This window comes from Malurus melanocephalus, unplaced genomic scaffold (genome assembly GCF_030028575.1).
Source record: "Malurus melanocephalus ecotype Western Australia unplaced genomic scaffold, MMel_1.1 scaffold_1, whole genome shotgun sequence".
NCBI classification, from domain to species: domain Eukaryota; kingdom Metazoa; phylum Chordata; class Aves; order Passeriformes; family Maluridae; genus Malurus; species Malurus melanocephalus.
This window is the reverse complement of record NW_026623233.1, coordinates 5680387-5695428: the sequence shown is the minus strand read 5'-3', so window position 1 is coordinate 5695428 and position 15042 is coordinate 5680387.

Genomic DNA, 15042 nt, shown 5'->3' with positions numbered 1-15042 from the left:
TCAAGAAGTCAGGCAGTATAATTCAGTTTCTCCTTTTCCTTTAAAGATTATGAAGGGATTTAGTCACCTCAGTGGGATACAAGGGGACCACAAATCAAAGAGAGAAGGTAACAGAAAACAGGTTTGAAAAACAAACTGGAAATTAAACTGACAAAATAAAGAAGTTTCTTTGGTTTTATTAATATGGGAGTTACTGATAAAGGCAAACATAAGAAAAGAAGCTCTGCTGGATCTGAGTGTGTTCTGTGGAGAGAGATAGGGATATATACCTCAAAAGTGTTATCTGGGAAAGCCATTTATCCTCACATCAAATCCGTTTTCCTAAATGTAAACTGATTAAGCTGGTGGAAAACTGTTTTGAAAGTCCTCTCTTGCTCATGCCAAAGGGACAAGGAAGTCCCACAGTCCCACAATSTATTGTGTGGGATTTCTGTGTTTGCAAGGTCATTCTTCCTGATGAAGATTCTCTCTGTTTCAGTCCTACACATTGGATTTAATAACCTCGTTGCCACTGTTGCTCCACAGAGGCTTGGATGGGATTTTGTATCCTAAAGAGGAGCATGTGGAAGAGTCTGTGTCAGAGATGAAGTCATTTCAATGGGTAAATTAACTCTGCTGCTGCTTGCTGCTCTCTCAGCATGTTTTAAGGAGCTTGTATCAATAAGATCAAAGATCATGGGAGAAAATGTGYCTGACATCTTGTGAAATAAAAGAAAACAGAAAGATCTGAGGAAGCTTTTCTTTACCACCCAAACACAAATCCATACAAAGACAGGAGGAAGCACTGAGGCATTCATAAAAACATCTCTTCTGTCCTACAATCCAAACATCTGGAACAGCTGCCTTTGGCAACTCTCAATGCTGACATAGTTTCTTGGTTAGAAGTATATTGCAATACTTGAAATCATTAGGCATTGTAGGTTTCAAAAGTTAATAAAGTACATGGCTAGGCAAGCATATTTACAAGTTATTTGATTAATAGATTTCGATTGTTTCTTTAAAAAATATTTTATTGTTGTAACATTCATTTATGTTTAATCATCCCTATTTCACACTCTGTCAGAAGGAAAGAAGTTTGACTCTTGATAAGATTGTGTACTAAAGGATTGATTTCACTAAGAATGCTGAAGCCCAAAACAGGACTTCAGGTACTTGAGTTAGAGTTTTCCTTCTGATCAATGTACAAATGGCTCTAAGTATTTTAGCACCTATATTCGACTTAAAACTTGACAGAATCCAGAAAATTAGTTGCTACAGTGTGATAGAACTTGAGGCCTGAGACTTTACCTGTGTTTTGTCTAGGGGTTTTTCTCTGGGAGATGGAAAATTGAGTTTGGAATGGATGAAGCAAGGCTAGGAAATGATGAATAACAAAGTTTCCTGCAGACATATTTAGCACTTCCATTTTCTACTGCAGCAGTTGCATGTAATAAAGATATCAGCCTTATTTAATAATTCAAGCATAAGAGATGAAAGTGTCCGCTCTCAGTAGGTGTTTCCAACCTGCACCATATCAAAAGAGTTGCTGACAAAACCAGAAGTTCAGGATCATTCAGCAGCCTCTCCCAACCAGCCCTGAGCAGGATTAGAGCTCTTCAGCTTGCCCCAAGCACATCTCAAATTTAATTCATGGAACCTAAATAATTAATTTTCAGGTACGATTCCAGGACCAAGCGGGTAAAACACTGGTCATAAAAGTGCRTAACTCTGAGGTCCTAACATTGTTTTTTCTCTGGTGTTAGTCCCTCTCTGTTTCAAGACAGGAAGATTAGGGTTTCTGCATTAGATTAAACTTTGAGAAGATGCCTACTGTGCTGAAAATGCACAGTCGAAAGTGAGTGCATCTGCAATGATGTGATAGTGTACACATGGTGGATGAGAGATGTAGCTTCTGCTGATTATAAACATCAATTCCTCAGCAGGAAATCCCACTGACAATATTAGGCATTTTTACTTAGGAGAGAAGGTGAAAAGCTAGTTTTATTATTGCTTTTATATGATTTTCCTAAATCACAGAGCTGTGGGATAAAATATAACAGGAACTATGGAACATCAACATGAAATTTGTATTAAAAAATAGATCAAGATCACTTAGATGCTTGTGTCAGAAGTAGTTTATATCCCATTTAAATAACAACTTTCTTTAATATACCTATGACATTTTGATTTGATCATGTGGAAAATGCTGTTCTTTAAGTTAACAGAAAGACCACACATTAATAAAGGCAAAGAAACAGTAGCAGTAAGCAAAAAGCAGCTATATAAAATAAAGCCAGCATTGTAGCTGATGAAGACTAAGTAGTTTTAGCTCACGACCAAACTGGAAAGGTCTATGACATTACTCTATCATAATTCTGTCATTTACTAGATATAAACCCAAAGTAGATTATACATTGTAATTACATTCTGATGAGAACTAGACTCCCTCAGTGTAAACACATTACTTCATTTTCACTTTAAATCAGTGTCTTTTTGTTCTCCTTTCTATTTATTCCTTTGCAGTTCTGAAGCATCAAATCATCTATCTGAGAAGTTTCCAACATGAATCCCAGAGCTGAGGAATGATTTATACCAGAACCTCATGTATCAGCAGTGCTGTACTTTTTCTCCAGAATTTTGTCATATCCTGTTTTGCATATCTTGAGTATAAATGTATTTTCCACAGGGGCAGGATACGGTTTGTTTTGATCCCCATCTGAAAAAGACTCAAAAGCCAAATGAAGAAAAACAGACTCAAACTTCTTTCTCCAGTGAGTTTGATAAATTACTCTAATATGCAGAAATCATAAGGAAAAGGTAGGATGGTTCTGAACAGGAGCACTATCCCTTCCCTCYGTGTGGAAAAAATATATCTGAGCTTTGTAGTGTGCTTCTGTTTCTGCTTGTCTGCCACAACTAAGCTCAGTTCTTTTTGTRCCATACACACACCACAGTGCTGTCCAATTTTATAAGGGCTGACAGAAGCTCCACAAAACTCAGTAGTTTTGTCTCAGTGCTGTTCTGCTTTTGGTATCTGGTGGCAATGAAGCCACATGAAAAAGACATTAGGCCAGATATGATCAGTCTAGATAGACCGTGGTTAGGCAGCACGGACATAAAGCAGAGATTGTCTGGAGCCAAAATACATTACCCACAGACTGTGGATGTATTCAGGCTCCATGATCTTTCATTCACTGCAGATGACTSCCTAAACTCCAAGTCACTTCTGTGAATAACACCACAAACATTTTTCTCTCTCTCTAGTTCTATTCTGGTCGTTTGCTTGTCTGTGAGTGCCCCTGCCCCAGGGTGCAGAATGGGAAAGGCTGTTCTGCATCCCRAGACACTGGAACAATTCAGGTACAGACTTCTAAGACAATAATTTAGTTAGGAGTAATCCCAGGRTGTGAGGGTATATGAAGATCTCAAACCCGCTCTTTGTTTATAATCCGTACAAAAACAAAGGAAAAAAATTTGCACAACTTCATTTTTTAAACAAAATCTACATTTTGGTATGTAACCTTTGAAGATACCTGGAAAGGGAGAAAAATGGAATTTAAGTCATTTATTAAATGGTGATATTTTTTTTTTGGTCATCTGTGTCAACTGTCCATAAGTAGACTGTTACTGGCACAATAACCTGCTGTGACTGTTTCTTCTGCATGGTTTCATAACACACTGTGCAAGTTGCATGTCAGTTCTTAGTGTCCTACTTTAAATTTGAGATCCTCCTCTTAGACAGCTGCCAGGATTAAATAAACTCTGTCAGTCCTGGCCTGGAACTGAAGTTTTTTCTCTCCTGATTATAGTTGGCTTACAGCATCTTCTGGATTATCACTGGAACAGGTTGTCCAGAGAAGTTGTGGTTGCCTCATCCCTGGAAGTGTTCAGGGCCAGATTGGATGGGGCTCTGARCAACCTGGTTTGGTGGAAGGTGTCCCTGCCCATGGCAGGGCAGTTGGAACTGGATGATCTTTAAAGTCCCTTCCAACCCAAGCTRTTCCATGATCCTATGATTTTATGATTCAGTGTACTTTCACCAAAGATAATTTTGTTCTTTCTTTTACTTTGTTTTTCACCTCTACTGGGAGATGAGGGAAGAATGAAGAAAGAATAATTTTTTTTTTCATTACTCCATGTGCTCAGCAAAGCATGGCAAGACTTCCTGTTTAATGGCTCACAGGCAGTATTATTTGGCAATATAAGGTTTTGAGGAATTGAGACATGAGTCAATCCACAGTAACCAAGTCAACATTGAGACACAGTGCCTGGAAATGGTCAAACAGTGGTTGGATTGCTTTGACACAAATCTATGTCACAATATGCACATACCAGGCTGTGTCTCAGCTGATTTCACGGTGATGATTTTCAGGAAAGATGAGTTAAGATGATGTCTAAGAATCTAAATCCTTAGATTATCTAATGATTTCTTGTAAAGCCTGAAGAAGTGAATGGCAAAATTATTACACTGAATATCCGTTATCTATTAACAACTACGTAAATAAAATCAGAGAAATTATGATTATGTATAAGCAGTAACCATGTTTTTGCTTTTCTTGTTTTACCCTCCAGCAAATAATTGAAACAAAACTATATGTTTTAATAACTGTCTTTTCTGTGAAATACTTATTTTTGTCATTAAATATAATTTTATCTGTAATATCTGTTGTTGCCAAAGAATACTATTAATTTTATTTTCAGTAGTGCAGGCATCATGTCTAATGAACACAAACAATGCTTTTTAGCCCTCAACCAATGGGGCTGAATTCTCAGAAGCAGCCGTGGGTTTTTGCTCTTTATATACTGAACATTTCACAAGATGAAAAGTTTTGCCATAGGATCTAATCAGAAATATTTTGCCATTAATGGAAAGATATTTCTTGAAAGTATTTTCCCCTTTTGTGACATTTCTTGCTACACTGTGAAGRTGAAAGGATAAAAATAGAACACAAGTAAAAATGACTGTTTTAAGTCAAAATTATCTTTGAACATATTGCAATTTTTGATTTTATCATAGAATTTTTAGTTCAATTTCAGTATTCTAAGCAGATGTAATGATTCATTTGATATAACAATGCATCTGCCAGGAATTTATAATTCAAAAATGTTATCTAAAGAATTTAATTTTGCAGAACGGTAAATATAGTATTGACTTGTGTAAAAAATAAGCCTAATTTCACTATTCCTTCTGAAGTGAACGAGCCAATTTCTTCATCACTTACACAAGATATATCTAAAAGTAAGTGGAAAATAACAGGAATAGAAAATAACCACCCCGGCCTTTGGCTATACTTCTCAGAAATGTTAATTAAGATAASGTACTGAGCAATACCAGGTGATATCTGCAATGCCTCTTTTTCTGTGGAAAGTAGAATACCTGTGTGGCTGCTTGAGGAAAGATTAGGAGGCCAAGGTGTTGTTGGGTAGAGAGCTGCTAGAAAAGCATTAACTGCCCATGAAGAGCAAATAAAAAGCAAATTCACGGTATTCATTTCAAGAAAAAAAATTAGTAAACACTGGTAAATTCAGTGTCTTTTGACAACTATTGAAATCCTATTTTTGTGCAGTGTGCTTAACAATCCTCCTCTTTCCTTTATATTTATTTGAAAAAATATATATCAAAGCATCTTATTCTTTTTTCCTTTGTGTGTGTTTACACATTCTTATGTGTCTTCTTATGCAGTTTATATATTTTGGTATGTACTTCACATCTAGGACTGATTTTTACTTGATGTATATGGTCACCTTCATGGGAAGAAAAAAGCCAAGACTTCAGTCTGCACTGACTGGGCTTCAGCTGCAGGYAAGCTGGTTGTTTATTACAAGATTTGCAATCAATCAGGGAATGTTAAGAGAAAAATCAGCACTGGTGGTTTTCAGTCTGAAGGTGATGAACATCAGGTGAATGTTCCACTTTTGGTTTGATCTGGTACATGGGCAGATTGGGTTTGGTAAAATCCAAAAACAAAGGTATACCAGATACCACTCTCAAAAATGTAAGGTAGTGTTAGACCTTAAAAAATTTAATATCTCTTGAGAACAAACATGATTGTTGACCTGTAACCTTCTTAAGAAGTCTGGTCATTTCTGAGCCTCCAGACATAAATGGGATTGGTGAAAACCAAGTAGCTCATGTGGCCTGAGCATCAATAAGCTTATATATCTGTGAAAGATATCTGGCCTGGGAATCTGGTGGATATGCCAGTTTTTGAAAAATCTGCAAAACAAATGTCAGATTCYGGCTGAGAGACTGTATTTCTTTTCTGCAGGACTCTGGTTAACAAGATTTTTTCAGAAAATAAATGGTGTGGCTGKTATTATAAGCTATGTGGAGAAAAGATAAAAGTTTGGCTGCCAATCACTTGTCAGCATCTTTTGGGCTCATGACAAATCTATTTTATCAAGAGAAAAKCTTTGGTTTCTGTGTAGCTTTCACTGATTTAATAAAACCCAAGTGTGCAAGATTTGCCTGGGATGTGTGAGGCCTTTCCCATATGGTTTTTRATGCTTCTGAGATAGCTGGGAGCTGTGATGCCAGAATAGTTTGGGACAACCCTGGAGAACCTTCTTCCACTTCATTTTAGGGCTGGAGTGCCTCTCCCATTTCCAGTGTATCATCTGGTAACCCCATAACTGACATTAACAGTCAATTTCAAGCTGCAGATGACTTGATTAAACTCTTCAGACTCCTGTTTCATTGGGTTGAGACTGCCAAAAAGAAAAGATAAATTCATATACACAAACACTCACAGGATGATGACGAGCCACGCTGAACTGGAATGATTTGCTAGTTTTATGATCGGCTTTGGACTGCATTGCTGTTTTGAGGAAAAGCAATAATATGCATAAAATAGYATCTGGAAGGGAGAGGTGAGTGGGAATTGCCTCCAAGTCTGCTTTGAAGAAACTGCGGATGGAGAAGTCATCCCTCATTTCTGTGAAGGCAAGCAAGCAAAATGCGTGTGGCCTTTAGATGAGCTCATTCTCCACCACATTAAAGCTTTTACACTGGTATTGTAGCCTGGAACATTAGGAAATTGAGCATTATTTCACAGACATTTTTCCACCAGGAAGTGACTACCCCTCAGTATATTACAAGACACTTCTGTTCCAGTCTGTGGATGAGTAGCCTGAAAATCTTCAAGAATAAATGTTGTTAATGGTCCAGAAGGATGAATTCTGAGTCCCCCAGACAGCACCCATGTGGCATAACTTGAATATATASCTGTGCCAGGGTTAATTCAACTATCCCAGTGCACTGATGCTTTCTTTAGTTATAAGGATGATGAACACCAAGTATTGAAGATAAATGTTACTAAAGAAAATCACTCATAACTCATACAGATAGTTAGTATTGGTGCCATCAACCTGAACAATGACAATTTGATGAAGTACTTGAATTGGGTTCAAGTACCACTAATCAMATTTAACAAGAAAGTCCAGATGTTTTCTTAGAGAAATTACAACAAACATATCTCTATTCATAATGCAATCCTTTCCCAGCCAGTTCCACAAACTTTCAGATGGTTTATTCCAGTTTCTAAGGAAACAAGGTCACGTTTCTTCAGTTGGTTTTACGGACATTTTTTCCCTCATCAGCATTTCCCCTATTTAATCAAAATRAAGGTATTAATTTCAAAGTTAGTGACATTTTCTGACGAAAGAGCTATTTCCATTCATTGTAACAATCCTTTGTAATGTAAACCCCTTCAAAAAGCACTTGCATGTGCTTTGAAGTCCTGTAGATTCAGCACAGTACTTACTGTATTTTTCTTAGTTCCAGCACATGTTTTGTGACCTGGTTACTTTCCTTGGGTATCTTCTGAAAAAGGATGCCTGTCCTGTCTGGGTATTACCCTGCAAAAGAAACACAGCAGTTACAAAACAGTGTAATTATTTAATCATTACTTTTCTGTCACAATATTTATGATCATAAACTGTACAAAAGTTGCCCAAATTGATGAATATTTTCTGTTTCAGACTCTAGTGTAATACCACAAATGCACAGCACATTTTACAGGCTCTGTCCCAGCAGGAGGACAAAAACCCCTCATTTTTCCATCACAGCTGAGTAGAAGCTATAATAATCAAGATGAGTAAATTGTATGACACTCATTAATATTTAACACACAGCTGACATTTGAATTCACTGGCAAACAATGGATATACAGTGAAAATAGGTATTAATGCTCTCATAGAACAGATAATTAAACATTGGTTTTGTTGACAAGTGTTGTGATCCTGATTTGCAGTGGTAGCCAACATTGGTAAGATAGAAACATAGTGTCAAACTGAAGTCASTAAATGGTGCATTTTACTCCTTTATATGATTTTTGATTTAGCTTGAGACTAAGATTTCTTTTCAGAATATTAAGCTACTCTGGATATGTAATAACAGTAAAAAACAAGAGTGCTCCATATATCCCCATTGGATAATGGTTTTCAGAGCAAAAATAAAATACAGATTTTGGCTGTGTGACCTGTGACTTTTCACAAAACCTGATCATGCCACAGATTCTCCCATATGCTTATRCAAGGATTTATATCAGAGGGCTGTGACTCCCTTGAGCAAATGGCCATTTTCCATAATCACAGGACATTTTAGGGTATGATTAATTTGAATCCATTTTCCACTCTTTATTCACTGCTAAATTTCATACAGTTTAATGCTTTAACATGTTTTCTGTCGTTCTGTCCAGCAGAGTCCACACTATCTCTTATTGAAAAAATACTTCTAAAGTACACAGTTAACTGCTTTTAATTCTCCAATACTCTAGTGCTTTGACTGTGTTTCTCTTGCTAAACATCTAAACAAATAAAAGGAACCATTTTAGATGGAACAGCATTAATAATTACACTGATCTCCCAGTGTTGGCTCAATACCTCAGTATTAAAGCTTTCATTCCAGACCATTTATATGTATAAAACATATATATATGTACTGCAACTGCTTCAAATGCTTCCATGTATGATTAAAAAATTATTAGTGTACTCATCTCTGTGAAGATGCTGTGTGAACTCTACTGGCTCCATCCACTGAGCAATGGAAAGGTCTCTGAGTTTTCTCTGCTCCTGCCTACCTACACTTCYTCCAGTCAGACATGGCAAGTAACAGACTGCCAACTCCTTCCAAGTGAATTGCATTTTATTAGCCTTGTAGAATATCCCACTACTTTTCTTCTATTTATTTTGATTCATTTGGTGTTTTAGAAAGGAAATCACCAGAATAATACATTGGAACTGAACAGATACTYCCTTCATTTAAAAATAAGCAGCCTAACTTCACCTCCACAGAGGCAAATCCCTCCATCTATGATAAAAACCTTAGGTATATTAGTATTAAGTAGAAAAGTAAATCAAGCAATGAAATTTGATAATTTCTGTAGTATCAATAACAGTCTTGGTGGACCTAGAAGTTTACTGGCCTGTTAGTAGGTACTCCAGACTGATTTTATAGGAATACAGACATTATACTCCTTAACTCGGACAAACAGAGTGGTACTACCAGGCTGAGTAGTTCTAGCTTGACTGAGGTGTCTGTCAAATGAACATTGACAGATGTGACRAAATAAAGAGTATTCATTTTTGTAAATGGCCATATCTCATTTGAGATACTAAAAGAAGGCAAATTTAAACAAGGCTTCAKGYAGAAACAGCATTTTACAGCCTTTASCTCTTGGACTCMTAGTTGCTCTGTATCCCATCACCTCACCCTTATCCACCCCCTGCCTGGAGAAGCATTAAGGGATACATATATCCTATAACTTCCTTCATAACTGAAAAATGTTTAATTACAAATAGCAGTTGGAATAAGCTCCTGGGGACCCTCCCACTCCTTCTGATATCCCTAAACACTTGTAAGTTTATTTMTTTTACTGTTGTTCTCAGCACAACCTCAGTGGATTTGAACAAAGCTCCATCTTATACTGTAGGACACTTACAGCTGGGGAAAATCATGAATACTTCAAGARGAATGAACAAGTTTGCAGTGATATTTACTGTGTGAATCTTGTCCTGGCTTGCAGTGACCTCCTTCTTTGGGCTGTAGCTCTGACCATCATTTGCACCTTCCCTCTAGACAATGTACAGCATGTTTATGAATTGTTTTCTGCTTCTGCTGCTCCTGAATTTACACGTTGAAAAYAGAAATATTTCTCATCTCTTTCTGCACTGGTTTCCGAATTATGACATTGAMAACTGTTAACAAGAATTGTTCTTTATTCACCTTCTCTACTATATATATGATTTTGCTAAGGTTCTACAGAGCTCTGTCCCCTGTTTATTCATATCCCAGGCTGCAGGGTYATTTTAACCTCATTTTTATGTTGACATATTTCTTACCACTGATTGCAAAGAGTTCCTAGACATCCAGATTAGAAAATGCAATTCATTTTTTTTTGTGAAAATACAATTCACTTCTGAAGAAAGACGAGATGAAAGCCACTTAGGGTTTCTATGTGCTTTTAATTTGTTGTGTTCTGCCCTCTCACATTCCACTCACCTCTTTWCTCTGTGTTTTGCTGCTTCCACTCYTGCTCTGGYTTGTGAATTTTCCTCAARTTCTTAGATGCCTCACTGTTCTTGCACCATTTCTAAATCTCAGACATCGTTTGAGCCTGCATGTTCCCAGCTCTTGTGCATTTTGCTTTTGGTGCTTTTTGCTGTTTGATCTGAGCATTTCTGCCTTATAGAATCTCTTTTCTAGCTGCATGTGCCCCTGCTCAGCCTGCTGAGTGCACACACATCTCACTTTCCTTCTTGTAYTTTCAGCCTCTCTTAGGTGATTTCTGCATAAAAATGCAGACATCATCTTTGAATATACTTAAGTCTGCATCTTCCAGAAGTATTATTTATAGTTTTGGATCTTTAATTCCAATTACAATCTGATCTGAGATAWTTAAATCTGGCAAAATGCCACAGCTAACATGGTTCCCATTAATTTAAGATTAGACAGGAATTCCTCACAGAACTCTCCCTTGCTTCTGCAATTTCAAATGAAGTCTGATCTTCCAGAGATTTCATTTTTTTCTTGGGCATGCAATATACCTGAAGCCACCTCAATTTTAGAGTTAAAGCTATCATTCTAATTTTTAGTTTTATATAATAAACATCAGTAACTTCAAGTCCAGTAAAATAAGTCATATCAAATGCAATGTTTTTCTTCTGGATCTAGTTCCCTCTAATATTTCTCTGGATATCTAGAAGATAGAAATGAAAGACTTGCAAAATTTACAGATTTATACTCAAAGACAGTGTAGAACAACAAAATAACCAGAAGCTGGGATTAGGAATTGCTTTTGACAGACTGGAAAAAGAGTCTGGAAAAATGGGGCACAATAAGAGCAAAAACAAGATGTTACACTCATGAAGGAATAAACAACAGCAGAGACACAGCTGTAAAACAAACTTGGCCTTCCTTTCCTCTGTGAAAGAATCTTGACCTAAATATGGAGCTAACATGAGTCAACTGTATCATGCTGTTGTAGGAGAGGCATAAAGCATATTGAGATATATGAACAACAAAAAAGAAATTATAAGTAGTTCTTCAGTCAGTTCATCATTGTTCCAACCTTAGTTAGAAYAATGTGTGCAGTTTTAGTTAGAGCRCATGAAGAAGAAGAAATAGACTACTCAGTGAGTTAGAAAATCTGGCTTAGAGCAAGTCTTATTTTGACTAAAGAACAGAAAATTGAAGAAGGGTGTCACACTAGACCCAAGAAAGTAAAAACTGTTTCACATTATTCTGTCAAGAAGCAAGAAAAAAAATCTGTGTTCTGGTTTCATGGAGAAAAGCAAGATGATATGGATTTCAGCTACAAAGAGACTCAGGTTAAGCTGCTAGGAAAAAATTCCTGGAAATAAGAAAAGATAAAAATAATAAAGTATGCAAGAAAGTTATGTTGCTTCAATTAACTGATATCTTTATAAACAGATTAGACAAGCATATTTACAGATTCTTGTGAGGGTTAAGGGGGAAATATTAGAATTATCATCCAGGCTCAGCATATGTTGTRCAACCCTATTTTTCWAYAATGATRGGGTRAAAGTCAGGATGAAACAGCCWCTTTYAATGGCTCTCTTTCATGAAATTAAATCTAACCATTCATGTGCATATTTTGTTTCTGGCTAGTATCTTTTTTCAAGGRTTTGGAGCAGTTTTGGAGAGCTTCAGCTCTCTGTGCTTTTTCTTACCTGAAAGTTACTCTATCTCTCTAACCAGATAAGGCTGACCAACTGTTCCACACTCTCTTCAGATTTAAGGGTAGACAACCCACCTTTTCCCTAGGTACTTTGGACTTAAGGTYTTACCAATTACTCAGCCTGACACTGCCTTTTAGTTGGTTTGTTACCATTCTGAACTGACAACCCRGAATCAAACACTGGGGATTTATAAGGGCTGAGATTCACAGAAACAAATACACAAAACAAAATTGGACACAGGACTATCTACACCTCTTGAAAAGTGCAGTGCTGAACGTGGGACAAAATTCATACCCTTTCCCAGTGTTTGTGAGCGTGACCTAGGGACTGGGAAGGGCTATACTGCCTAATCAGGATACAAACATTTTATATGTGTAGACACCTATAAAACATTATTTGAAAAAGTGATTTCTTTTCTAAGATTCTGATGTTAAAGCAATAGGAAATTATGCCCTTTACTCTCAAGAGCCTTTGATGAGAGCACTTCTTTAGAAAGTGACAAGCCAGAATTCAATGCCCTCTTTTTCTAAATTAGTCAAAAATGCATATTTTGCTTCTTCTAGGAAAGAAGACCTAACTTCAGGGATCTAAGTTGGGACACCAGAAAATGGAAACAATTCTCTGTTTTATTCTAATGTTTATTCAATTAAAAAAAAAAATTATGAATGGTTCTGGGAACAGAACCAATACTGGTTGAACAATGGTTCAAGAGAGCAGAACCAACAGAACTGGAAACAATTAGAAAGCAAATGAAATAGTACTGGAATCAGGAATTGGGTCCTAAGGCTTCCTTTTCTTCTCTGTGTGCTTGAACTGCCAGGCACTGATCCCACTATGGAATGGAGGGAAAGCAGGAACCTGTGTGCTCAGACTGGGATAGTTCTGAGTGGCTACAGAACAGAAATACAGCTACAGGGGAATTTGTGGTCAAGAAGAAAGACACTTAATGACTTCAGGTGACTTCTGTGCTAGGTGGCTGAGGATCATGTTTTTTCTTGCATTGCTGTCTCAGCCTTTACTGCCTAAAATTTAATTAGCTGGGACCAAAACAAAAAGTCCTGTTAATAACTTGAATCCTCAGGGAAGGGCACAGTTGCATTACATGTTGATTAGAATCTTCATTTGATCTCATCAAATCGGTGGGGTTGCACAACTGCAATGAAAACAGTATTCTGCTTAGTTATGCAGCTGATTTGGCATTCAGACTTCTCTCTGTTTGCCAGTTCATATGTAAAACTGGAATAATGATTCTTTTCCTAAAGTAAAATTGTAGGTATGAGGACTTTGCATTATTGTTGTTATGAGAATAATTATAGAAGCCAAATAGTAAATTAGTAAGAAGTAAGTTGCATTGATATGGAAGAGTTCACTCATAAAGCAAAGTTGCATTAGCAACTGAAAAAGGCAATAACCCTTGAAATTTTAAACATGAAACAAGGCTCATGATATCTATTGAAGTGTTCCTTCTGTTACAGTAAGTGTTGCTGTGCATACCAAGGTATGTTGTCCTGTATGTGCCCCAAATCTACATGTAAAAAAAGAATAGATAATTCTAGATATATAATATTCTATGAAATGCTTTTTGTCATCCCAGGCACATTTACTCACAGCTTTCAATCCAATTAGTGGAAATTTTAGCACTTTATGTTTTTTTTTCTTCCCCTTGATTATCCCATTGCCACAATTAGATGTTTTCCAATGGTAAAAAGTCCTCAAATGTCCTGGAAATAAATCAGATTCTGTCAAACCAAAAGTAATCCATAGAGACTGCATTTTCATACACAGTGGGCATAATCCTATAAATTTGTTTGTTTTCTGTGCAAAGAAGCCTTGAGAATGGCAGAATTGTTTTATGAAGAGCACACCACTGTTAAGTTCATAACAATGGAGTTGTCAGAACCAGGGCAACAAGTCTGAGATTCCTGCAGTCCCTACCAGTTTCATGCATGTATGATAATTTTATGCATGGCCTGACTGAAGAATCTCAGGGTCTGGCTCTTTCCCCAGGCACCATTTCATTGAGTTTGAGTAGTTTGCATTCATACTTGCAGTCTCTAAATAATGCAATTGCCCACCCCCTGCATAATGCCAATAACTGATGTTCAATACATCAATAGAAAATGCACCAAAACCCAGGGAAAATAAGCACTGATTAGCTACAACATATAACATGTGAAAATTATTAGTGAAAAAAATATCTCCAGATCAAGACTAACATTGGGAACACCTTTTTATTTAATCTCTAACCACTTTAGCTCAACCACCAAACTTAATTTAGGAGGAAAGTTTCATGTCATGCTGTATCATTAAAACTAAGCTGGTATAAATAGTCTGATATATGTAATCCTTCAGCACCGATGAATGTACTTAGCTTGAAAAAATTAATCCTGTCTGCCATTTTAAATGCACAGGAATTGCAGTTCACTTTCGTTATCAAGCGGTAACAAGATCATGCCATCTCAACAGCTTGTTATGAATCTGGTGTTCAACAGCAGAATTTCATTACTTCAGTAATCTTCAAAGTTCCAAACTTTGTTTTTAATTGCAGATTTTTAAGAGCTAAGATGGGGTGAGCAGATTTGTTATTTGTTGGTGTGCCATTTGTTCCTTCTATCTTTTGTGTTTTTATTTATTGTGTGTTATCTAAATGTAATTTTTAGTGGTTCTTTCTGAAATGAGCTTATGTATCAGCATAAAGCAGATGCTGTAAGCAATCATCAAAGCCACAATGACCATTAACCTCTGCTGGTCACGTACAATTGCAGATGGCATTTTCTCAGAAAAGCCATTTCTAGATGGTTTTGCTTCTAGAAAAGAATCTAAGATCAAGAAAAATCTGCAGATGAGAAGATAGGGAAAAGG